This window comes from Ambystoma mexicanum, chromosome 5q (genome assembly GCF_040938575.1).
Source record: "Ambystoma mexicanum isolate Mex_15411 chromosome 5q, UKY_AmexF1_1, whole genome shotgun sequence".
NCBI classification, from domain to species: Eukaryota; Metazoa; Chordata; class Amphibia; order Caudata; family Ambystomatidae; genus Ambystoma; species Ambystoma mexicanum.
Genome location: NC_090933.1, coordinates 1,115,943,621 through 1,115,965,917, shown reverse-complemented (window position 1 = coordinate 1,115,965,917; position 22,297 = coordinate 1,115,943,621).

Here is a 22,297-nt window from a genome sequence, read left to right as displayed (position 1 = left end):
CCTCACCCTCCTCCTCCTCTTCCTCTCCCCCTCCACAAATGGAGGAAGAGAAGTAGGGTGCCTGTTGATAAGCTGCTCCGGATCTTCAAGAGGGCTCTGCAGGAGGAGAGTGTCTCCTCTTTCTTCTTCATCTGGCGCCGCCTCACCTTTCAGCTTTCACCTCAGTTGGCGGAGATTAAAGGGAAATACCTTGACAAAGAAGCTACCACTAATGTCCTTCTTCAGGAGTCCAACTACATGGGGTTTCCAGATTCTGACCCCCCCCCCCCGTGCTGCTGGGTGTTAACAGGCCTCCCCTCAAGACAAGCCTTCCCCTCCTCGCTGAAATGAAAACTAAAATCCTGAGGGAATGGACTGACCCTGACAGATCTTCAGTCCCCCCGTTCTTGGACAAATTGTATCCCTTGCAGGGGGAGGAGCCTTACATGCCAAAGGTGGTCCAGGTTGATGACATCCTCTGAGTCTGGTGGGGAGGTCCTCTATGACTAATGAAGATGCCACCAGGAATTAGACGGAACTGAAGATGGACTCCACTTTAAAGAAGGCTTGTGGGGGTGCACATCTGGCCCTGTGCGCTGCCAGTTATTCCTCCTGCACTGCAGACTGCCCTTGGGGGCTTGAAGTCTTCAATCAAGGCAGCTGAGGAGTGGTCTGATCCGATTCCGGTGCTGCAGGCTTTCGGTGCCCAGGTGGAGTTTTAGTCAGATCTTGCCTATGATGGGGTGAAGGCTGCCGCCATGTTCATAGGTTCCACCGTTGCTGGGCTTCGGCACCTCTACATCAGGGATTGGAGGACGGACTCTCAGCAGAAGTCGATGCCCTTGAAGATCATGTTCGAAGGTCACATGTTGTTTGGGGATTCCCGTGAGGATAAGGTCCACCGGGTTTTTAATGCAGACAAACATGCCAGAAAACTGCAGCGGAAGTTTGCTCCTGCTACAAGGGTTCCTGTCCCAGCAACCCATGCAGCATAGGGTTCGCACCAGTGCTCGCAGTCGTCCTGTGACGGGTCGGAAATGGCGCTCTGATTGTCCTTCCCCGCCAGCAGATGCCAGGCCGTTTGGGGGTTGCCTGAGGTAATTTTGGCCCCTGTGGAGCCGACATTCTGGAGACGCCTGGATCAACCGGCTGGTGCGTTGGGGTTACCAGATCAAGTTTGTGTCCCACCTCTTCCTTCAGGTACGGTTCGGACGTCGCTACCCTGTCAAGAGGTCGGTCATGCAGCATGCTCTCTGGGTTCTGCTCTCCAAATGGGTTATTCTGAGGGTCCCCCAGGTAAGAGCAGGGCCTGGGGGTCTTCTCTGTTGTGTTTCTGGTGCCCAAACTCTCTGAGTCCCACTGTCTCATCATCGACCTGAAGACCCTGAATTTTCACGTTCTGACTCAACATTTGAAGATGGAATGCCTTCAACGGGTCATTCCACTGGCGAGGGACTTGACCTTCCTGGCCTCACTGGATCTATAGGACAAGTATTTCCACATCCCCATCTGGTCTCCCCATCAGAGGTTCCTGAGGTTTGCGGTGAGCCAGGATCGCTTACAGTTCAGGGCTCTGCCAGTCTGCCTCAAATCTGCTCCCTGAGTATTCACCAAGGTCTTGGGGCCAGTTGTGGCCGCTCTTCACCTCTGTGGGATTCAAGCCTTTCCATACTTGGACGACTGGCTGCTCAAGGCCCGGTCAGAGGATCTTCTGCTTCAGCATGCACCCTCCTGCATTCGATAGCTTCCTGGTCCACCAGTCAAAGTCTTACCTGCAGTCCTCTCAGGACCTTCAGTTAATCGGGGCACGGTTTTGGACTGCAGGGGGGCGCCACAGCTCACTGGTTGCAGAGCTGTCTGGACTTTCTTCTGTCCTGGGTCGTGGCACCTGTCAGAGACTTCCTGCAGGCTCAGGGCTTCATGGCTTCCTGTGTGTTCCTCGTCCCCTCGGCCAGGCTTCATCTGCGTCCCCTCCTGCTTCACGTCCGCAGGTTCTGGAAGGATTCTTATCTGGACTTCGACTCCGATCCCGGTGGTTCCTTCCCTACGGGTTCAGCTTCGGTGGTGGCTCCACCTGCCCAACCTGTTGCAGAGATATCTGACTTCTCCGATCATTGCTACCACAGACTCCAGCCTGTTGGAGTGGGGGCGGTGGTGCTGGGCCAGACTCACCAGGAGCTGTGGTCCTGCCAGGAGGCAGCAATGTCTTCCAACTGGAGGGAGCTGGCTGCGGCATTTACGGCTCTGCAGGTCTTTGCCCCTGTCCTCAATGGGAGGTTGGTCCTGTTGCAATCGGACAATACTGCCACTGTGGCCTATATCAACCGTCAGGGGAGCTTGCACCAGGTCGCTGGGGTCGCTGGCTCTGCTGTTGGGCGCTTGGGCAGAAGCTCACCTCTTGGCCTTGGTGGCGTGTCACATCAGGGGTCGGGACAACTCAGTGGCGGACCACTTCAGCTGGGTGTTTCCCTCAGAGGATTGGGTGCTGCTGGAGGGGGCCTTCCAGAAGATCTGCAGGGTGCTGGAGTTTCCAGTTCTGGACCTGTTTGCCTCTCCCCTGTCTGCGAAGATTCCTTGCTTCTTCTCCAGGTCTGCCTCCCCACGGGTGTGGGGAGTGGATGCCATGAATTCCCTGTGGATAGAGGGTCTTCTGTATGCACTCCCACCCCTTCCCCTCCTCCAGAGGGTCCTGCTCAGTATTCATGATTCTCATTCCGAGGTGATTCTGGTTGCTCGTCTTTGGCCCTGCCATTGTTAGCTCCTGCTCCTACTGCAGCTCGTGGTTTCTCCCATGCTTCCCCTCTCGGAGAGGCTAGTTCCGGTGCTCTGCCCAGGGGGATGGTGGGCACAAAGACCTTGGTCTGGGGGGGCTTGGAAACTGAAAGGGCTTGCCGGAGGTCTGTGGGTCTCTCTGAGGAGGTAGCTTCCTCTATTCAGCAGCAAATGCGTCCCTCCACCTTAAAGGCCTGTGAGGGTCACTGGAAGCATTTCATCCTCTGGTGCAGGGCTGTTCCTCTCTTTTGGGTTCTGGGGTTCCTGTTCTGCAATTTCTACAGGAGGGGTACAACATGGGGCTCCCTGTCTCCACTCCTTGTGCTCAGTGGGCTGCCATCCGCTCTTTTGGGGGTTCTGAGGTTGGAGCGCTCTCCTTCCTGGGCTGGTGGGTGGGAAGGCTTCTGAAGAGTTTCTTGATGGCCAGGCCTGTCTCTGCTTCTGGGTTGCCTTCTTGGGATCTCCCCTTAGTCCTGCGGGCTCTGCAGTCCTCTCCATTTCAGCCCTTGGGGGAGGTCCATCTGAAGTTTTTGACCCTTGAGACAGTCTTCTTGGTCACTATCACCTCGGCCTGCGAGACCGCTTACCTGGTGGTCTCCCCGGAATGCTTTTTCTTAAGTGTCACCACTCCTTCATCCCTAAAGTTGCGTCCGGTTTCATTTCTCTCAGGAGATTGTCCTTCCTTCCTTCATCCCCTCTCTCCCATCCCTAGAGGAGGTGTGCTGGGCTACTCTAGATGTCAGGAGGGCTGTCCTGGTTTATTTGGACTGCAGTAGGGTCTTTCGTTCCTCCTCCACCTTTTTTGTCACTTTTGTTGGGTCACTCCCCCCCCTACGAAGACGTCTGGGCCCACAATTAGTAAGTGGCTGAGGGATGACGAGCGTGTCAACCCAGGGCAAGGCCGCTTCTTGTGCAGAGGCGCGTGGTGTTGCTATGCAGGACATTTGCCGGGCTGCCACTTGGGCTGTCCCCAACACGTTTGTTCATCACTATCGTCTGAACCTCCACCTTAGGTATGCTGGGATCTTTGGATCTGGGGTCTTGAATGTGGCTCTTCTGTGATTTGCTTGTTGCTGCTGCGGTCTTGGACTGTGTGCTTCGTTAAAAATGGTGTTTGTCGGGTTGCATACCCCTGTCTGGGTTTGTTCTCGCCCCATTCTCTCTGGAGTTGGCATGCTTCATAGATTAGTACTGGGACGAGGAAGAGGGATGTGGAGATAATGTTTGGCTTACTTACATATAATCTTCATTACTCCTAGTCCTACTCTTCCTCGTCCCCGTACAGCTTTCCCATCTCTCCCTCCCCGCTCTCGAATGGGCCTTTCAGGTGCTGACTCGGGGGAGGCGGGCTGTTATGGTGGATCTCCTAATAGATTACTACTGTGACGGGGAAGAGTAGGACTAGGAGTAATGAAGATTGCAGGTTAGTAATCCAAACATTGCTTGCAGTTCGGGCAACAATGCTGAATTAGAACATGGATTCCATTGTATAAAACTAATTCTAAACTTTCTGATTTGAGCAGTAGCCTAACAACAGGACAGAAACAATTTGCAGATGTGCCCAGTTCAATTCTAACTACAACACAGAAACAATGCACACACACCATGTATAAAATGAATTAATAATATGGTCTTGTTCACTGAAAATAAAGTAAGCACTACTATGTGCTAATTTGTTTCCACACTTAGCTTTTTAATTTGCAACTCCGTGCAGAAGTAGTCTTACAGACCTTGGCGCAGGGGTCATGATTGCTTGGGAAAATGACCCCTATGGTCCAAAAAGGCTTAAGTAGTGGGACTAATGGGAAAGTCATCATTGTGTGTTTTGTGTTAGTTTTTGTTACCTTTTAACCAATAAATGCATTTTTATTATTACTTTATACTGACAAGCCTTCCCTTTCGCAAACAACATTATACAAACACTTAAAACTGCTACTGCAGCCTTTTATGTGGAAGTGAAACCGAGTACCAGGAAGTGCCGTCAGAGGGAAACGGGCTATGTAGTCTTTACTGGAATTTTGCTGATAACATTTTATGATGTGTTATTACGCTAAATTTTTCCCATCACTCCTATGACTTCTAGAATCCGACATTTGTCCACAGCTATCATAAAAAAGCAACTTAAAGGTTCACTTTTGTAATTAATGTGCAGGCAATATGAAGCAAACACGCCTCTACACCCCTGTTCTCCAACAGAGGACCCCCTGCTTCTGTATGGTAGAGGTTATTCGCTAATCACAAAGTATGATAATTCATTATTTCCCCTGAATGAGCCACAGATATAATATTAAAATGAATGCATTGGGACGTCAAGATGGCCACCGGACCGGGACCACTGTAATTAGTGTACTCCCTCCTCCTGGCGCCAATATACAAAGAAATGGCAATCAAGCAGTACCCACTCCCCCCGCCCTGAAGGTGTGCTAAAGCAGGGTGGGCACACTGGTTAGCTTTAAGAGGACTCTGCAGTGGTGGAGTGGACAGGCGAGCCTGGACAGTGAAGGCAGAGACTGAGTCATGCCGGGGCTGCCGGAGGAGGCGTAGGGATGAAGTGGGTTGCCCGCCCGTGTGTCTGGAACGGGCTGGGAAGCAGTGACACCTGGTGGAGGCGAGAGGAGCGGTGTGGGGCTCCATTCCCGTTTGCACAGCGGCCCTCTCCAGAAGACAGCGCCCGGAGGTAAGGCGAACCCCTGTGCTGGTGCTGGAGGGAGAGTGGCTGACACCCGGTGCCATTCAATAGCTTGCCGGTGCGGCGGATCCCAGAGCGGGAGACCACCAGAACAGAAGCGGTGGGGCGGCGGTGGATCTCCCCCCAGTTGCATCAGAGCAAAGGAGTGGAGAGCGGGTAGGGGAGGCCTTCCTTCTGCGAAAACCTGAGAGTATTCTCCCAAGCAGACCTCGGAAAACCCTTATTCAGGTGGTCTGGGATGGGCCGATATTCTCAGACCCCAAACTTAGGAACGGATGGAAAAGAAAGGATCACCTGGCTAGGGTAGCCCAGGGTTGTGCTTGGGGAAATAACCCAGCTGAGACGTGGTATTTTACCGGGGAAGAAGGAGGAGAGGATGACGAGATACCTGAGGCCTTTGTAGTCTGTAATACATCTACCCCCCTTATTCACGTCAAACCTCTCCTGCCCAAATATAACAAATCCCCTAGAATCCCAAACCCAGTTACATCCAGAAACCACCTCTCTCAAAATTCCTGCTTTTCCACATCCTACCCGAATACTCCCAGTTATTCTCTTTCCTGTCCCTCTTGTAAGCGACTTCAATTCAACACTACAGCTAAGTCAATGCCTAGTCTGGGATGCTGAGGGAAACCCTTATTGATATATTTTTATGTCCAGTTCATTTACTCTGGATGACAACCCTTATATAACACCCCTCTCTCAGAATCCCCCCGACCCCGCTGAGCCAAGAAGTAGGTTTGTTTTGCAAATTTAAAAGGTTTATTTGAAAATTAAACAATATATATCTATCACACTTTTATAGTAAATTAATATTTGATATTACACTTGTGAGGATGATAGTGATCAACAATGGATAATGTTACAGTGGTACACTCTTTTTGATGGTTTAGAAGTGATATAGAGAGGATAAAGTAGCTGAGAATGCTTTTATGGCTTCAAGGACAATGCAATGATGAATGAAAATGCAGTACGGAAAATAAACTTGATATGACTTCAACAAAAGACAATGTAATCACTTTACTTTTCTTTGACAATTCACCCCCCCCCCCCTTCTATGCAAGGTAAAGAGATGGGCACAGCTCTCAGGAATGCAATCAAATATAGTTCAGTTCCCCCCTAGCAAGCTTAGAGGAAAACAGGTATGAATTTTAAACGCAGGCAAGATACTTTGATATTAAGTGAAAAATATGCTAAAAAGGCATTTAATTCCCTATAGGGGGTTCAGGGTAGTTGATAGATACTTTGAATCATTTCAGGATCACTTTAGCAATGCTCTATGAATGATTGTCAGGTTGCACACGAATTTCAGCAAGGAAAGCAAGGACAAATATTTTTACACGTGGCTGAAATTAGGCAAAATGTCAAATCGCGGCAAATTTAGTCGCGTGCGTCGAGCGCAATTACGGAGGCACTATAATGAGTAGGAAGTCGGTTCTAGGCTCGTTGGAAAGCTTAGAATCCTAGCTGACAGTTAAAACACGCTCCTAGGCCAAACGGTTCCGGAGATACAGCCGATTTAGTAAAGGTAGTTTTTCGGATTTGAAATTTCAAAGCTCAGAATGTCAGATGACAGTTTTCAGTTTTAAAGATGACAGAATGACACGATTCTAGGAGGCAGTTCTAATAGGCTAAAATAGTTTGGATTAGATTATTTTAAACTAAGAGATTGGTTTTGGCACAGTGCTAGCTGGGTACTCACACTAGATTTTGGACAGGAATGCGACTTTGTCACCGATCGGGTCAGGATTGGCTGGACTTCTGCTAGCAGTTCTTCACAGCGATCTGGTCTCTGGTTCTCTCTGGTTCCGGATACAGCACTGCTTTCTGGATACTGCTACAGGTTCTTGCAAAAGTTCTTGGCAAATAATTCAAACAGCTTGCCCGGCTGTTGAATAGTTTGGTTGGTTTTGAGGCCTGCTGAAGAGGATTCAGCTTGTGGATTCAGGCCTCTCTGCTACAAATTCTGGAGTTAATTTCTGGTCTCTGGAGATTGATGGATTTGAAGTCTGGATCTCTGGATGTGAAGTCTGAAATCTCCCGGCAAAGCGTCCCGCAAGAAAGTGGAAAGTGAATCTCTCTACCTGGGTTTCAATGTTCCTTTTATGTGTTTTGAAAATGGGTGTGTGCCTGGGCCTAGCTAAGCCTGCCCCTCTCACTTGTCATTGGCCCAGTTCTCCTCTCTCCCTTGATTGGGGAGCTGGGTTGTGTGTCATCTTTATGGCTTACAGAAAGACACTCCCCTTGTCAATGTGCACACAAATCTATTTCTGATCCAAATACATATTTCCCAGATACACAATTTGTTGAAATTACATGTACACATTATATATTCCTTATGGTCCATGCTTGTCCGACTCTGAACTTCCTGGGGGCTTGCATTAAAAAATGACAACTTAATTTCGTTTTTAAATGGTTTACCAATGTTAAATCTGTATCAAAAATTACACCAGTGTACACCCTCCTTCTACACACATTCCAGTAATTTACTAGGTTTCTAGCATAAACCCGGTGTCTGTAATATCAATAAATAGCGGGGTTTCGCCCTAGAACACCGTAGAAATTGGAGTTTGGACTCATATCTTGAGGGCATTTTTCATACTAAGAATCTCAAAGTTGTACATTCCTGTCATTTGGTTACAATAAGTTATCAATGTTTCTATAAAATATATATTTGCTGCAGTAGGAATCCACACTCAAGTCTGGCCAGCCCCTTGAAGCTGGGTGGGTCAGGGATCACATGTCTCTGCTCACAGGCAGCTCTCTGTTTACAGTCAACATTCAAAATTAACATACCCCATTCAACCGCAAGGGGCTATTGTCTCTCTCCTCCAGGCTGAAGGGGAAACCCCCTCCCTCTCACTCAGAAGGGCCATGTGATATCCTGCCTCCTGGGGTGGGCCTGTGGGGTGTGAAGGTTTCCCAGCCTCTTGGCCTCTGGGAACAGCCGGTGGCTAAGATTTTTAATTAACCAACAGGCTTTGAAGTCCCTGCCCCTCTTGCAACTCCTAAATACAGTTTCCCTGTCAGAGTTTAGACCGCTAGCGTTGGTTTGTGAACAAAGCTGGTACTGCACCCATTTTTGGGATCTGTCTTGAATTAATGCATTTCAATAGAGTGGTCTTTTGCTTGATAGTATAGGACCCTTGCTTAACATTGTTTTGATGGCATCCTTACAGTAGAGTGGTGATGTGGAACCCCCCACAAGAAGGTTGTATCTTTAGAGTGGTCTTGTGCCCATGATTTTAGCAACTTTTTGACATAAATAAAAAAAAAGGATTTTGAACAGAACCACCTTTCTTTGCACTGGTGGGTGGCAGATTAGGTGACCATTTTGGTGTGTGCAAACTGCGCAGTTCTCCTGGATTCTGGCATGAATGTGGGCGGCAACAGCTCATCCCCACATCCACCCAGTCTATTGATTTAGTTTGTTCTGGGATAGACTAATGGGCGGCGACAGCTCATCCCCACATCTACCCAGTCTATTGATTCAACATGGGTCAAAACCCTTGACAAGCCCCCTCGCCCGACTGCGCTTTGATTTCTAGTCGAGGGGGAGTCGGGTGCAAATGATGTTTTGATCCACGCGCTGGTATGTCCGCATCATCTTCTTCCAATTCCGTAGGTGGCACAGTTCAGCATCTTTTCCTCCATCCGGTTGGATCAATCGGTTCTCCTCGCCTGTCCTGATGGGAATATTGGGCGGTACCCCGGGCCCCTCGGGTCTCTGCTCCCGGGTCCCCGGTCGTCCTCCTTGGTCAGTCTCCATGGTTTCCTCTCTCCTAGGATGATAAAGCAAAAGCGGCAATACCTATTCATAGACATTTTTCCACCACTATTGATCTAGTGGGGCGGCATGTACATTTTATAACTCAAGAGACATAGCATTCTTATTTTGAAAAACAAGATATAATATGAAACTTTTTTTTTTTTTTTCCAAATCATAATATTTTAGAGACTATATGTGGGATATTTTAGGATGGGAACTGAATTAATCTGGAGCGGTCCCCTCTGGTATTGCAGAGGACTCCTCCAGTTGTTGTAGAGTGTGCCTGGGATGGCAACACTTTAGCTGATTAATATGGACCCACTTGTCTTCCCCTTCCGCCAGACTACCTTTGGGGATGTGGATCTTATAGGCTACAGGGGAGATTTTGTCTATAATTTCAAACGGTCCCTTCCACGTAGGCAAAATGTTTCGCTGTTTGGCCTGGTTTCTTTGGAAGTTGTATAGATAGACCCGGTCTCCCACCTCGTATACTTTCCTGGTGGGTTTCAGGTCATAGTGGGTCTTCATGCTATCAGCTGATCTTTCTAGATTCCGCTGAGCATAGGCAAAAGCATGTTGGAGGTGTTTCCTTAAATTCTCCACATACTCATGAGTTGCGGAGGCATTTATCAACGTTTGCTCTTGGGTTCTGTAGAGCAAATGCTGGGGAAGCACCATCTTGCGTCCAGTCATCAACTCAAATGGTGACATTTTAGTTGCAGATGAAGGGGTAGATCTGATGGCCATTAGGACCAGAGGAAGTCGGATATCCCAACTTGGTCCAGAATCTGCCACAAACCTTTTTAATATGCTCACAATGGTTCGGTTGTATCTCTCCACTGCTCCAGAAGAAGCTGGCCTGTAAGCAATGTGTAGCTACCTTTAACCCCCAGTATCTCTCACATCTTTGTCATTACTTCACTGGTGAAGTGGCTACCTCTGTCTGACTCAATCCTTTGAGGTAGACCAAAATGGGAAAAGATGTGGTTAATCATCAGGGCAGCTGCTGTTTCTGCCTTGCACTTTGGGGCCGGGAGACATTCCACCCACTTGGTAAACAAGCATGTGACGGTCAATATGTACTTGTTTCCTCTAGACGAGCGAATTACAGGGCCCACGAAGTCGATTTGCAAATCTGACCATGGCAGTGTCATCCCCCTCTTTTGGAGAGGTGCACGGTGCGTGAGGAATGATGGCTGAAATTGTGCACACACAAGACACCCCTTCAAGTATTGGTCGAGGTCCTGCCCCATGTGTGGCCAGTATGCAGCCTCTCTTAAGATTTCCAGTGTTGTGTGAAACCCCCTATGACCGGCGGTGGCCGCATCATGGGCGTGACTTAACATCAGGCTTCGGAATGAAGTAGGGACCACCCACTGATCATGGCCAGCTTGGGATTTCCTTACCAACTAACCGTCTTGGATTCGGAACCTTTTTGGACATTTCATCAACACTCTTAGGTCCTCCTTCCCAATGCAATCGGTATCCGTCAGGGGAAAGTTCTCAGGGTCCTGAATGTGTTGGTAAAACTTACCAATTATTGGATCCCCCTTCTGAGCTGTAATCAAATCAGCATCAGGGGTCTCCCTACTCCATTGTGCAGTTGAAAGATCATTGTGAGCATTTGTCTGGGACCTAGTGATAGCAGTGACCTGGATTTCCCCCAACAGGGACTCTATTTCTATTAGATCCCCTTGGATGGCCCCGGTTTTGGCCAGCTGATCAGCTAAGTCATTTCCAGTTTTGTCTGGTCCCTCTACTTTGGAATGACCCTTGATCTTTTTCCAGGAGACGGTCATCCCATTCGAGGTGACCAGATCATCAATATTTTGGATTAACTTCCCATGTTTCAAGAGTTTGTTATTAGCACATAAAATGCCTCTGGTTTTCCAATTAACCAGGTGCTCCACGAACCCGTTCCGGACATAGTCTGAATCTGTGATTATGACCAGTTCGTGGAGTTGATGTTGGACAGCAGTGAGGATGGCTTGATACACAGCCATCAACTCTGCCACCTGACTACTTCGGGGACCAATCTTGTACCCAGCGGCGGGTTCTGGGGACTCATTCACCCATGCATTCCCTACGCCGGCCACCAGTTCTTTCTCCCCGTTGTTGTCAACATGGTACGAGCATCCATCCACATAGACAGTGGGCATTCCCTCACACTTGTCTTCTTCAAAGACTTTGTGTGGGGAATTAAGGTATGCTTCCATGTTGTCCTGGATTTTTAGACTTTCGTCCTCGAGACAGTTTTCTCTGGCACAATCATGCAAGTCAGCCAGACCTTGCGCGAGGGGACTCTTCTTGTTTTGGCCATATCTGACCTCCACAGGAAAGCCTTCCATTGACAGAATCCAGGAAGTAATTCGGGAATTACTCACATTTCCGGCCCGGATTCTGTCACTTTGGAGATATTGCAGAGGCTGGTGTGGAGTCTCCACTATGATGTGTTCCCCCTGGATAACCGGGCGGTAATTCTTCAATTCCCACACCGTTGCCAGGAGTGCCTTCTCACAATCGTTGAATTTTTCCTCCACAGAGGTTAAAGTTTTGCCCGCATAGGAGATTACTTTATTGACCTTGTCATGCTTTTGGTATAATACTGTCGTCAAGCACGTATCAGAGAACCCTGTCTCCAGGAAGAACTTGTTTCTGACAGGGTAAGCTAGGCAAGGCGCTTGTGAGAGGCTTCTCTTGAGTTGTCTTACTGCCTCCGATTGTTCTGGACCCCATTCTCACTTGACCCCCCCTTCAGGAGATGAATCAGATGTCTAGGGATCTCTGCGTAGCCCTCAATGAACTTTCTGCTGTAATTAGTCAGTCCAAGGAGGCTCCTTAGTTCCCGCAGAGTTGTGGGATCCTTCAGTTTCTGGAGTGCTTCCACTTTCTTTTCCTGGGGACAGAGACCCTGAGGAGTAATCTCATGGCCCAAGAAATTAACACGGGTTCTACACCACTGTGCTTTCTGAAAGGAAAGTTTTGCTCCGGCGGCCCTCAACTGTGTCAGAACATAATGGATCTCCGCTATGTGTTCCTCCACAGATGAACTTTTGATGAGGACATCATCTACATAAGCCAGGTTACCCCTTGCACCCAGGTCGGGCATGGCCTTATGTAGGAAAATGTTGAATTCATTGCCGGAGTTGAGGTATCCGAAGGGAGTCCGGGTCCATGTGTACTGCTGGCCCCCAAAGGTAAAAGCCAGTTTTTATTGGTCCTCCCTACTGACAGGCACGGTCAAGTATCCATTGGTACGGGCTATTTCTGTGAATACCTGTGACCCCTGAATCTGGGCCTGCCCTTAGTCAATGTAGGGCAGAGGCCATCGGGAAGTATGGAGCCGTTTGTTGAGCTCCTTAAGGTCGGCACAGAGTCTCCACTGGCCGTTTGGCTTCAATATTCCCAGCACCGGATTATTGAAGGTGCTGTGTACTGGACGTATTATTCCCCGGGACTCAAGGTTCTTAATTATTTCAGTAAGGGACTCCATGGATGCGAGAGGCAAACGATATTGCTTCACAAACACTGGAGTCATTCCAGGGTCCGTGGGAATTGTTGTTGTGTGGATGTCGGTGCGACCACAGTCATATGAGTCTACCGCAAAGAGATCTTGGAAATCCAAGAAAACTTGTTTCAACTTTTGCTTCTGTTCCAGAGTCACACAGGCATCAGCTAGGTTGACTCTCTCTTCCACCATCTGCCTGAAGCCTGGAAAGACTTCTGGTTTGGCTATCTCAGCGGCCTCCTCCAGCTGGGTGGAGAAGTCCCTGGTCAGAGTGCTGATTTGGACTGGAGGGTTCAGGTGGGAAAGACAGCCCTCATGGACCTGGAAAATCACCTCATCCCTCCTGAAGTCACAAGTCACATCTTCCTTACCATAAGGGCAAGAAGTGTACACCAGGAAGTTCCCCCCATGCCGGGTGAAACTCCTGTCTGGTGTTGTATTGTCATCACTGTCACTGTCAAAACAGTCCTTGGGGATTCGTCCTAACAGTTAATTTCCTAAATCAATGGAGAAATGCCGGTCATCAACCGCCATTCCAATAATGGTGCCTGTGGCTAGAGTGATACTGTTTAAGTCGCTGTTATCCACCTCTGTTGGAATGGTGTCATGTTCTATGTTGACTAATGGTGTTGGGTTTACCCCTAACCCTTGCTGTTGGAGAGAAGCATTTAGATGAATATAAGCATCAGGGTTTTTCAATTTTTGTCCTCTTTTAACTTTCACTTCCAGGGAGAATTGTCGGGTCCTTTCTGGGATGGTGACATCCTCTTTAAGCTGAATTTCAACTGCATAAGGTAGCAATTGAGCTGTCCTAAATGCTTTTTCTTGATCATCAAAGCCCATGGGATTATCCACTAATCGGGACCAAGCTGTGAAGTTTATTAGGTCCAAACTAATGGCGAAGCTATTGAGAATGTCACTGCCTAAGTAAAAGGCGGCAGTGACGTCTCGCACGACCCAACAATTATGGACTATGCTCTTGTTGCCAATGGAGATTTTGAGCATACACCTGCTTGGCAGGAGATGTTTGGAATTGGGTGTTTCCAGATCCATTTCCCATTTGTCTATCAGTTTGAATGTGGGAATGGCTGGATCTTTTGGTAGTTGGCGGAACATGGCTTCGCTGATGAAGCTCTTACCGTTGTTCACACACACTCGAGCGAGAACAGAGTCCTTCCCATCATTTAACTGAACAGGGATGAACAACTGCTCTCCAATTTGCTGAATATCAGCCTGGCTCTGAGCTGAATTCACATTTTTCTGGACTATAGGAGTGGGAGTGTCTGATTGTGGATTGGTAAAGAATTTCAGAGTGTTTCCTTCCAGTGTGGAATACCACCTTAAACTGGAAGGAAGGTTGATTTTCAGAAATAGAGAGGACCCCCCATCACCAGTCTGTTGTTCTCCTGCTATTACTGTCACGTCTGGAATTTGGTTGTTCTGGAAGTGAAATTCTACTTGGTCAGATTTTTGTTCAACCATGTGACAGGTGCCGTTTAAACTAACATGGTTGACACTCTGTTTTAATTTTATTGGTCGGCTAGTCTGGGTCCAGAGGACCCTGTTTACGCAATCTATTAGGGGTGACAACCTTCTCAGGAGGTCATTCCCTAGTAAACAAGGGGTGCCCTCTGGAGTCACTACTATGCCCGGGTGTTTCACCTTGTGTCGCCCAATTTTGATGTCCAAATCTGCAGTCCCCTCGACAGGAATTTCCTTCCCGTCAAAGTTCTGCAGTTGTCCAGGAAGAAAGGTGAGAGGTATACGGTAATTCTCCCCCTTCCTGCATTTAGTTCATCAAAGGCCCTTTTGGACAGAAGGGTAGCTTGGGATCCAGTGTCCACCAGTGCCAAAATTGTACCCTGCCCCTGTACTTGTACCGGGGCGTAGTATCTTCCCTCCTTCTCCTCAAGAGGGCACAGATAATGCACATTTTTGGACAACTGGTGGGCTAATTTTCTGGTTTTGGACATTGCTAGCGAAGAGATTTGGGCAGAATTCTGTGGAGAGCCTGGGGAATCTGAAAGAAAAAGTTGGCAACTGGAAATGGTTTCAGGTTCTGGGCAACCCACCCTTTTTGGAGGCAGTCATCAGGATGGGTTTGACCCATGGGATTTTGGTATTGTTGGTTCTGGGATAGAATGATGGGCGGCGACAGCTCAATCCCCATATCTACCCAGTCTGTTGATTTGGTTTTAGGTTCCCCTGGTTCCGGTTCTGGGCCGCCCTGCCTTTTTGGAGGCAGTCACCAGGATGGGTTTGAACCAGGGAAGTTTGGATTTGTTGGTTCTGGGATAGGATTATGGGCGGCGACAGCTCAATCCCCACATCTACCCAGTCTGGGTTGAAATCCCTTGGGACCCATTTTTCCTTGGGAGGAGTTCCCCCATATCTGAAGGAGAAGATCCTTTTCCCAGGATCTTCTGAGGATCCCTCTCCCTCAAATTGGAAGACCTGTACCTCCTCCACAAAGTGGGACTGTTTGCGTCCTTTGTTTCTCCTACCCCCCCCCCCCCCTCTGCTCCTTGGGAGGCAGGCTCTCAGGGGCAGGAGATTTTGTTTCCGGTTCCTGGTTTTCCAGGGGCTCTTTACAAGTTGTGAAGGAAGCTTCCTCCAAGGCTTTACACCCCCCTTCCCCTTGTGCCTCCTCCCTGTGAACCGGTGGGTTATCGGGGTGCTGCGCCCATCATTGTTCTGGAGCACCAGGCCCAGAGTTTGGGGCATTCTGCGGTGGCATGCTCATCTGAGGGTTCTGTTGAGCCCTCAGTATGTGACCCAGATCTCGTGCCATATTTTGGACCTGGCACTCAAGTTGTGAAACCCGCTCAGGCTGATATGGGGCTCTATTTTCTTCCCTGGGCTGATCCCGGGAAGGGTAGCTATCCCTTCTCTGGTAATACCCCGGATTGGGAAGATTTGGGTACCCCTCCACCCTTGGCCTCCCCTCTCCTGGAACAGGTTGTCTGGGCTCAGGGAATTGGGGAAAGAAGGATGGATGATTTTGGGGCTGGAAATTGGGTGGATACTTGGGGAAAAAAAGTTCTGCCAGGATTTGGTGAATTTCTGCCCTCCTGGGGGAAGTTAGGAGGGAAGTTCCCTGGGTCAGGTGCTTGGCTGGATCCCCCCCCCCCCTTGGGCTGGAGGAGTCCACACATAACCCAGGATGGGTCGGTTTCCCTTGTAGCGGGGACTTACATAATCAGGGGAGCGGGGGACCCCATTTGTGGGACTACCTCCTCGACTCCCTGTCTGTGACTGGCCCGAGGGCCTTCTGTGCTGTGAATTATTTGGTGCAGGCAGGTTTTTAGGCCCCCCATCTCCAAATCTAAAACGGGAGCAACCTTTACCTCCGCCACCTTGGCAGCAGCAGGGGTGCTGTTGGTTTTGGGGTTTTTCTGCGCATTACTTTTATTTTCTATGGGCTTCTGCACCTCATAGATCCGGGTAGCCTGTTAAATGACCCAGTCTAGTGACCTCTTCTCGTGAAAATCTCTCACTAGCTGGGTCATGATGTATTTGGGCAAGGCATGGAAAAAAGTATTGACAAATTCTCTGCTGTCCGTGCGCACCCTTCTGGTGGTCTGCGCAAAGGCACGCTTCAATTACGAATTCTTGTGGGGCCTGATCCTCCCCACATTGCAAATTGTCGGCTGCCTTGTGAGCCTTTTGAGGATTTCTATGAACAGAAAAAAGTTTCAAGATGGCCGCCCTATATGCGGACCATCTTGACTGGTTTTGGTCCTCCAGCCCTGCAAAGAAACTGGAGTATTCTGGAGAGAATGTCCATTTGACGTACTGGATGCAGCTACTGATGTCCTTCAAATGGAAAGTCTCCATCATTTGCTCATAGAACTCCAAGTGTTCCCAAACAGAATACTTGGCGTTCTTATGATAAGGCGTGATGACACTCCTTATTGCCTTTATTTGTTTCAATGGGTCCTTAAGCAAGGCCCTTTTTGCCTTATTGGCCTTTTTGGTTCGGGTCTCCCTGGTCCATTCATCCTCTGACTCCGAAGCACTGCTCCCAGAGGTGCTCGTCTGATCTTCCAGGTTTTCCCGGATTCTGCGAGCCTGGGAATGGCTGGAAGAATGTGGGGACCTGGTCTTCTGTGTCCTGTAATGTGCAGAGGAGTCTTCAGATCCCTCCTTGCTGCCAGGATTTGATGGGTACCCCCCCACTGACCTAACTGGGCAGAGGTTTTCAGGATGCCCTTAATTGGCCTACTCTCCTGGGGTTCCCCACTAAATTGTACTGTGCTTGGGTGCCCATACCCGGATGCCCGCCCCTCCATTCATGGGTGGTACTGGCCTATGAGCCCCATACTTTTGGCTGGATAGTAATCTGCCATCCCTGTGGCCCTGTGCTCATGTGCGCCAGGGGACATGGGGGTGGCAGAGTCCAGGGACTGAGAGAGATGAAGGCCTCCGGTACTAGGGCTCCTGAGGTTATGCTCAGGCGTTTCCCTTTCCCAGCGAACTTCATCTCTGTCAGCCCCTGCTCCCTGTTGCAATGCAAGAGCCTGCGCCTTCAGTTCCTCAGTTAAGGCCTTACTAGACTCTATCAGTCTCTCCTGCATCGCTACCTGTTGCTGGAGCCTATCATTGTGCAGGCAGAGAACCTCATTCTCTCTCTGTGCCTCCTGATTGGTCCTGGAGTACTGGGCCAGTCTTTGCTGCAGGGGGGTTACCTCCTGAGTCCCATCCCTACTGGCCTGCTCCTTTCTTGCCAGAGCCTCTTCCACCCTCCTGGTGTGCTCTAACAAGTTCTGATGCTCTTTTTGGAGGTAACCCAGCCCCTGGAGGGCCACGTGATTTTCTGCAGTTTTTCTTTTTAAATGGCAGACTTCCTGGCCTAAGGTGTCCCTTTCCTGACTAAGAGTCTGCATCTGTGCCGCCAGGTCGTCCCTTTGCCTTTGGAAGGCACCCGCTTTCTGGCGCTCCTGATCAAACTCTGCCTGGGTATCCAGGTCTTTCAGAATCAATTTATTGCTTTCCTCTTTCTCTCTGTCTAATCAAATTTGCAGGGTGGCTACCTGCTCTGTGCATGCCCTGTTGAAGTCCAGTTGTTGCTCCAGCCTTTTCTGGCTCTGCAGTAGGGAGACCAAACCTTTTTGGTACTCCTTCTGCAAGGCCAGAAATCTGGTATCCTGGTCAGCCTTTTTCTGTTGCAGCATATCCATATCCTCCTTTATTTTAGTGATGTACTGTCTGCTGTCATTTTCTGACTCCTGGCTCCTGAGCAGCCTCTGCTCAGAAGAGTCCAGATCAGATTGGGCCTTCTCTAACGCAATCTGTCGCCTATTTGCCAGATATTGGCCTTCAGCACATTTATCCTGCATGGCTCCCATATATAGAGACAAATATGCCGCTATCCTAACAATCTTATTGTGTTCATCTTTGGCTTTAGGGGCCATATATAATTCACTCAGGGCCACATGTAATGGACCCTGATCTCTCCATATATCTGACCCTGTTTCAATGACCTGTTGCACGATTGCCTGCAACCAGACCGTTTGGTCCTGATGAGTCCACTCACCTCTCACGAATAGCTTATGTAAGAAGTGCTCTCTGGCTATTTTGATGTCTACCAGTGTCGTCATTCTGGAGATTTGAGTTCCTTCCTGACTTACCGAAGTTTGTATTTTATTTGGCAAAACAGACCTTCTCCTTAGAGCGTCCCTTTGAGGAGTGCTTTACAGCGTACCACAGCGTGGTGATCCAACCGGATGTATGTATCCCGTCAGTTAGCACACTGTATTAAGCTGCACAAGTGGTAAATCTAACCCAGAATATCCCGGACGAGCCCCCACTTTTTAAGCGACTTCAATTCAACACTACAGCTAAGTCAATGCCTAGTCTGGGATGCTGAGGGAAACCCTTATTGATATATTTTTATGTCCAGTTCATTTACTCTGGATGACAACCCTTATATAACACCCCTCTCTCAGAATCCCCCCGACCCCGCTGAGCCAAGAAGTAGGTTTGTTTTGCAAATTTAAAAGGTTTATTTGAAAATTAAACAATATATATCTATCACACTTTTATAGTAAATTAATATTTGATAGCACACTTGTGAGGATGATAGTGATCAACAATGGATAATGTTACAGTGGTACACTCTTTTTGATGGCTTAGAAGTGATATAGCAAGGATAAAGTAGCTGGGAATGCTTTTATGGCTTCAAGGACAATGCAATGATGAATGAAAATGCAGTACAGAAAATAAACTTGATATGACTTCAACAAAAGACAATGTAATCACTTTTCTTTGACAATTCACCCCCCCTCTATGGAAGGTAAAGAGATGGGCACAGTTCTCAGGAATGCAATCAAATATAATTCAGTTCCCCCCTAGCAAGCTTAGAGGAAAACAGGTGTGAGTTTTAAACGCAGGCAAGATACTTTGATGTGGTTGCAATTAAGTGAAAAATATGCTAAAAAGGCTTTTAATTCCCTATAGGGGGTTCAGGGTAGTTGATAGATACTTTGAATCAGTTCAGGATCACTTTAGCAATGCTCTATGAATGATTGTCAGGTTGCACACGAATTTCAGTTGAAATTGCGTCGAGCGCAATTACGGAGGCACTATAAGGAGTAGGAAGTCGGTTCTAGGCTCGTTGGAAAGCTTAGCATCCTAGCTGACAGTTAAAACACGCTCCTAGGCCAAACGATTCCGGAGATACGGCCGATTTAGTAAAGGTAGTTTTTCGGATTTGAAATTTCAAAGCTCAGAATGACAGATGACAGTTTTCAGTTTTAAAGATGACAGAATGACACGATTCTAGGAGGCAGTTCTAATAGGCTAAAATAGTTTGGATTAGATTATTTTAAACTAAGAGATTGGTTTTGGCACAGTGCTAGCTGGGTACTCACACTAGATTTTGGACAGGAATGCGACTTTGTCACCGATCGGGTCAGGATTGGCTGGACTTCTGCTAGCAGTTCTTCACAGCGATCTGGTCTCTGGTTCTCTCTGGTTCCGGATACAGCACTGCTTTCTGGATACTACTACAGGTTCTTGCAAAAGTTCTTGGCAAAGAATTCAAACAGCTCGCCTGGCTGTTGAATAGTTTGGTTGGTTTTGAGGCCTGCTGAAGAGGATTCAGCTTGTGGATTCAGGCCTCTCTGCTACAAATTCTGGAGTTAATTTCTGGTCTCTGGAGATAGATGGATTTGAAGTCTGGATCTCTGGATGTGAAGTCTGAAATCTCCCGGCAAAGCGTCCCGCAAGAAAGTGGAAAGTGAATCTCTCTACCTGGGTTTCAATGTTCCTTTTATGTGTTTTGAAAATGGGTATGTGCCTGGGCCTAGCTAAGCCTGCCCCTCTCACTTGTCATTGGCCCAGTTCTCCCCTCTCCCTTGATTGGGGAGCTGGGTTGAGTGTCATCTATATGGCTTACAGAAAGACACTCCCCTTGTCAATGTGCACACAAATCTATTTCTGATCCAAATACATATTTCCCAGATACACAATTTGTTGAAATTACATGTACACATTATATATTCCTTATGGTCCATGCTTGTCCGACTCTGATCTTCCTGGGGGCTTGCATTAAAAAATGACAACTTAATTTCGTTTTTAATTGGTTTACCAATGTTAAATCTGTATCAAAAATTACACCAGTGTACACCCTCCTTCTACACACATTCCAGTAATTTACTAGGTTTCTAGCATAAACCCGGTGTCTGTAATATCAATAAATAGCAGGGTTTCGCCCTAGAACAGCATAGAAATTGGAGTTTGGACTCAAATCGTGAGGGCATTTTTCATACTAAGAATCTCAAAGTTGTACATTCCTGTCATTTGGTTACAATAAGTTATCAATGTTTCTATAAAATATATATTTGCTGCAATAGGAATCCACACTCAAGTCTGGCCCGCCCCTTGAAGCTGGGTGGGTCAGGGATCACATGTCTCTGCTCACAGGCAGCTCTCTGTTTACAGTCAACATTCAAAATTAACATACCCCATTCAACCGCAAGGGGCTATTGTCTCACTCCTCCAGGCTGAAGGTGAAACCCCCTCCCTCTCACTCAGAAGGGCCATGTGATATCCTGCCTCCTGGGGTGGGCCTCTGGGGTGTGAAGGTTTCCCAGCCTCTTGGCCTCTGGGAACAGCCGGTGGCTAGGATTTTTAATTAACCAACAGGCTTTGAAGTCCCTGCCCCTCTTGCAACTCCTAAATACAGTTTCCCTGTCAGAGTTTAGACCGCTAGCGTTGGTTTGTGGACAAAGCTGGTACTGCACCCATTTTTGGGATCTGTCTTGAATTAATGCATTTCAATAGAGTGGTCTTTTGCTTGATAGTATAGGACCCTTGCTTAACATTGTTTTGATGGCATCCTTACAGTAGAGTGGTGATGTGGAACCCCCCACAAGAAGGTTGTATCTTTAGAGTGGTTTTGTGCCCATGATTTTAGCAACTTTTTGACATAAATAAAAAAAACTGATTTTGAACAGAACCACCTTTCTTTGCACTGGTGGGTGGCAGATTAGGTGACCATTTTGGTGTGCGCAAACTGCGCAGTTCTCCTGGATTCTGGCGTGAATGTGGGCGGCGATAGCTCATCCCCACATGCCCCCAGTCTATTGATTTAGTTTGTTCTGGGATAGAATAATGGGCGGCGACAGCTCATCCCCACATCTACCCAGTCTATTGATTCAACATGGGTCAAAACCCTTGACACTGTGATTATTATTTCCTGCATTCCCAACCTGCTAAAATGAAACACTACCATTCCCACAAACCCCCTTTTTATTTCATGCTAATAATCCCGGTCATTCCCATTTTCTTTACAAACCCTACCAATCTCACCCTTCTGAATTTACCAACCCCCCTAGGATGAAGAATATAATTTCCAATTCCAAAACACTGCCCCCAACCCCTTTTTCCACACAAACACTTTCACACAACATGGAAGACAACGGACTAACATCAGAGGTGTTTACCTGACATGTCGCAATACAAGGGTCAGGCAAAGTCAGGCAATTGACCAGAATCACATGCACCCGACGGCCCTTTCCCTTCCCCACATGGGTAAAAGGGGAGCACAGGAGGAGCAAGGCAAATCGCACAACAGTTCAAGAGGAGGAGAAAGACGGCGCAGACCAAGAGGGTGATAAGGAAAGAGTCGACCTTGCCCTTTCCGACCAAGGCCTGTGGAACCTCTGCAGAGGGAATAAGTCTGCGAACAATAGCCAGCGTGTGTTGCAGCAGATGTCAACGGTACACGAGACTCTCCTCCACTGATTATCAAGCCGTGGAGAGACGCTTTTCTCTTTGGTACCAACATTGACTCCAAGATGAAAGAAAGCCAAGTGGTTCATCATAGCCGGTGAGTCGAGGGGAGTGTTGATAAGAAACCAAACTGTGTTGAATGAAAAGTAGCCAATGGCTAAATTGAACTTTGAAAAGCAAAAGATACTATTAAGGAAAGAGGGGGAAAACCAGCAACAGAGGAGTCCGGCATCACGTGGGTGCTACAGCAGTAAACTCGAGCGATTACCCGATGGTAGAAACTACCGTAACCAGAAAGCCTTGGGAAAAGGGAAGACGAGGTCAAAGTGGTCATATGGGGGTC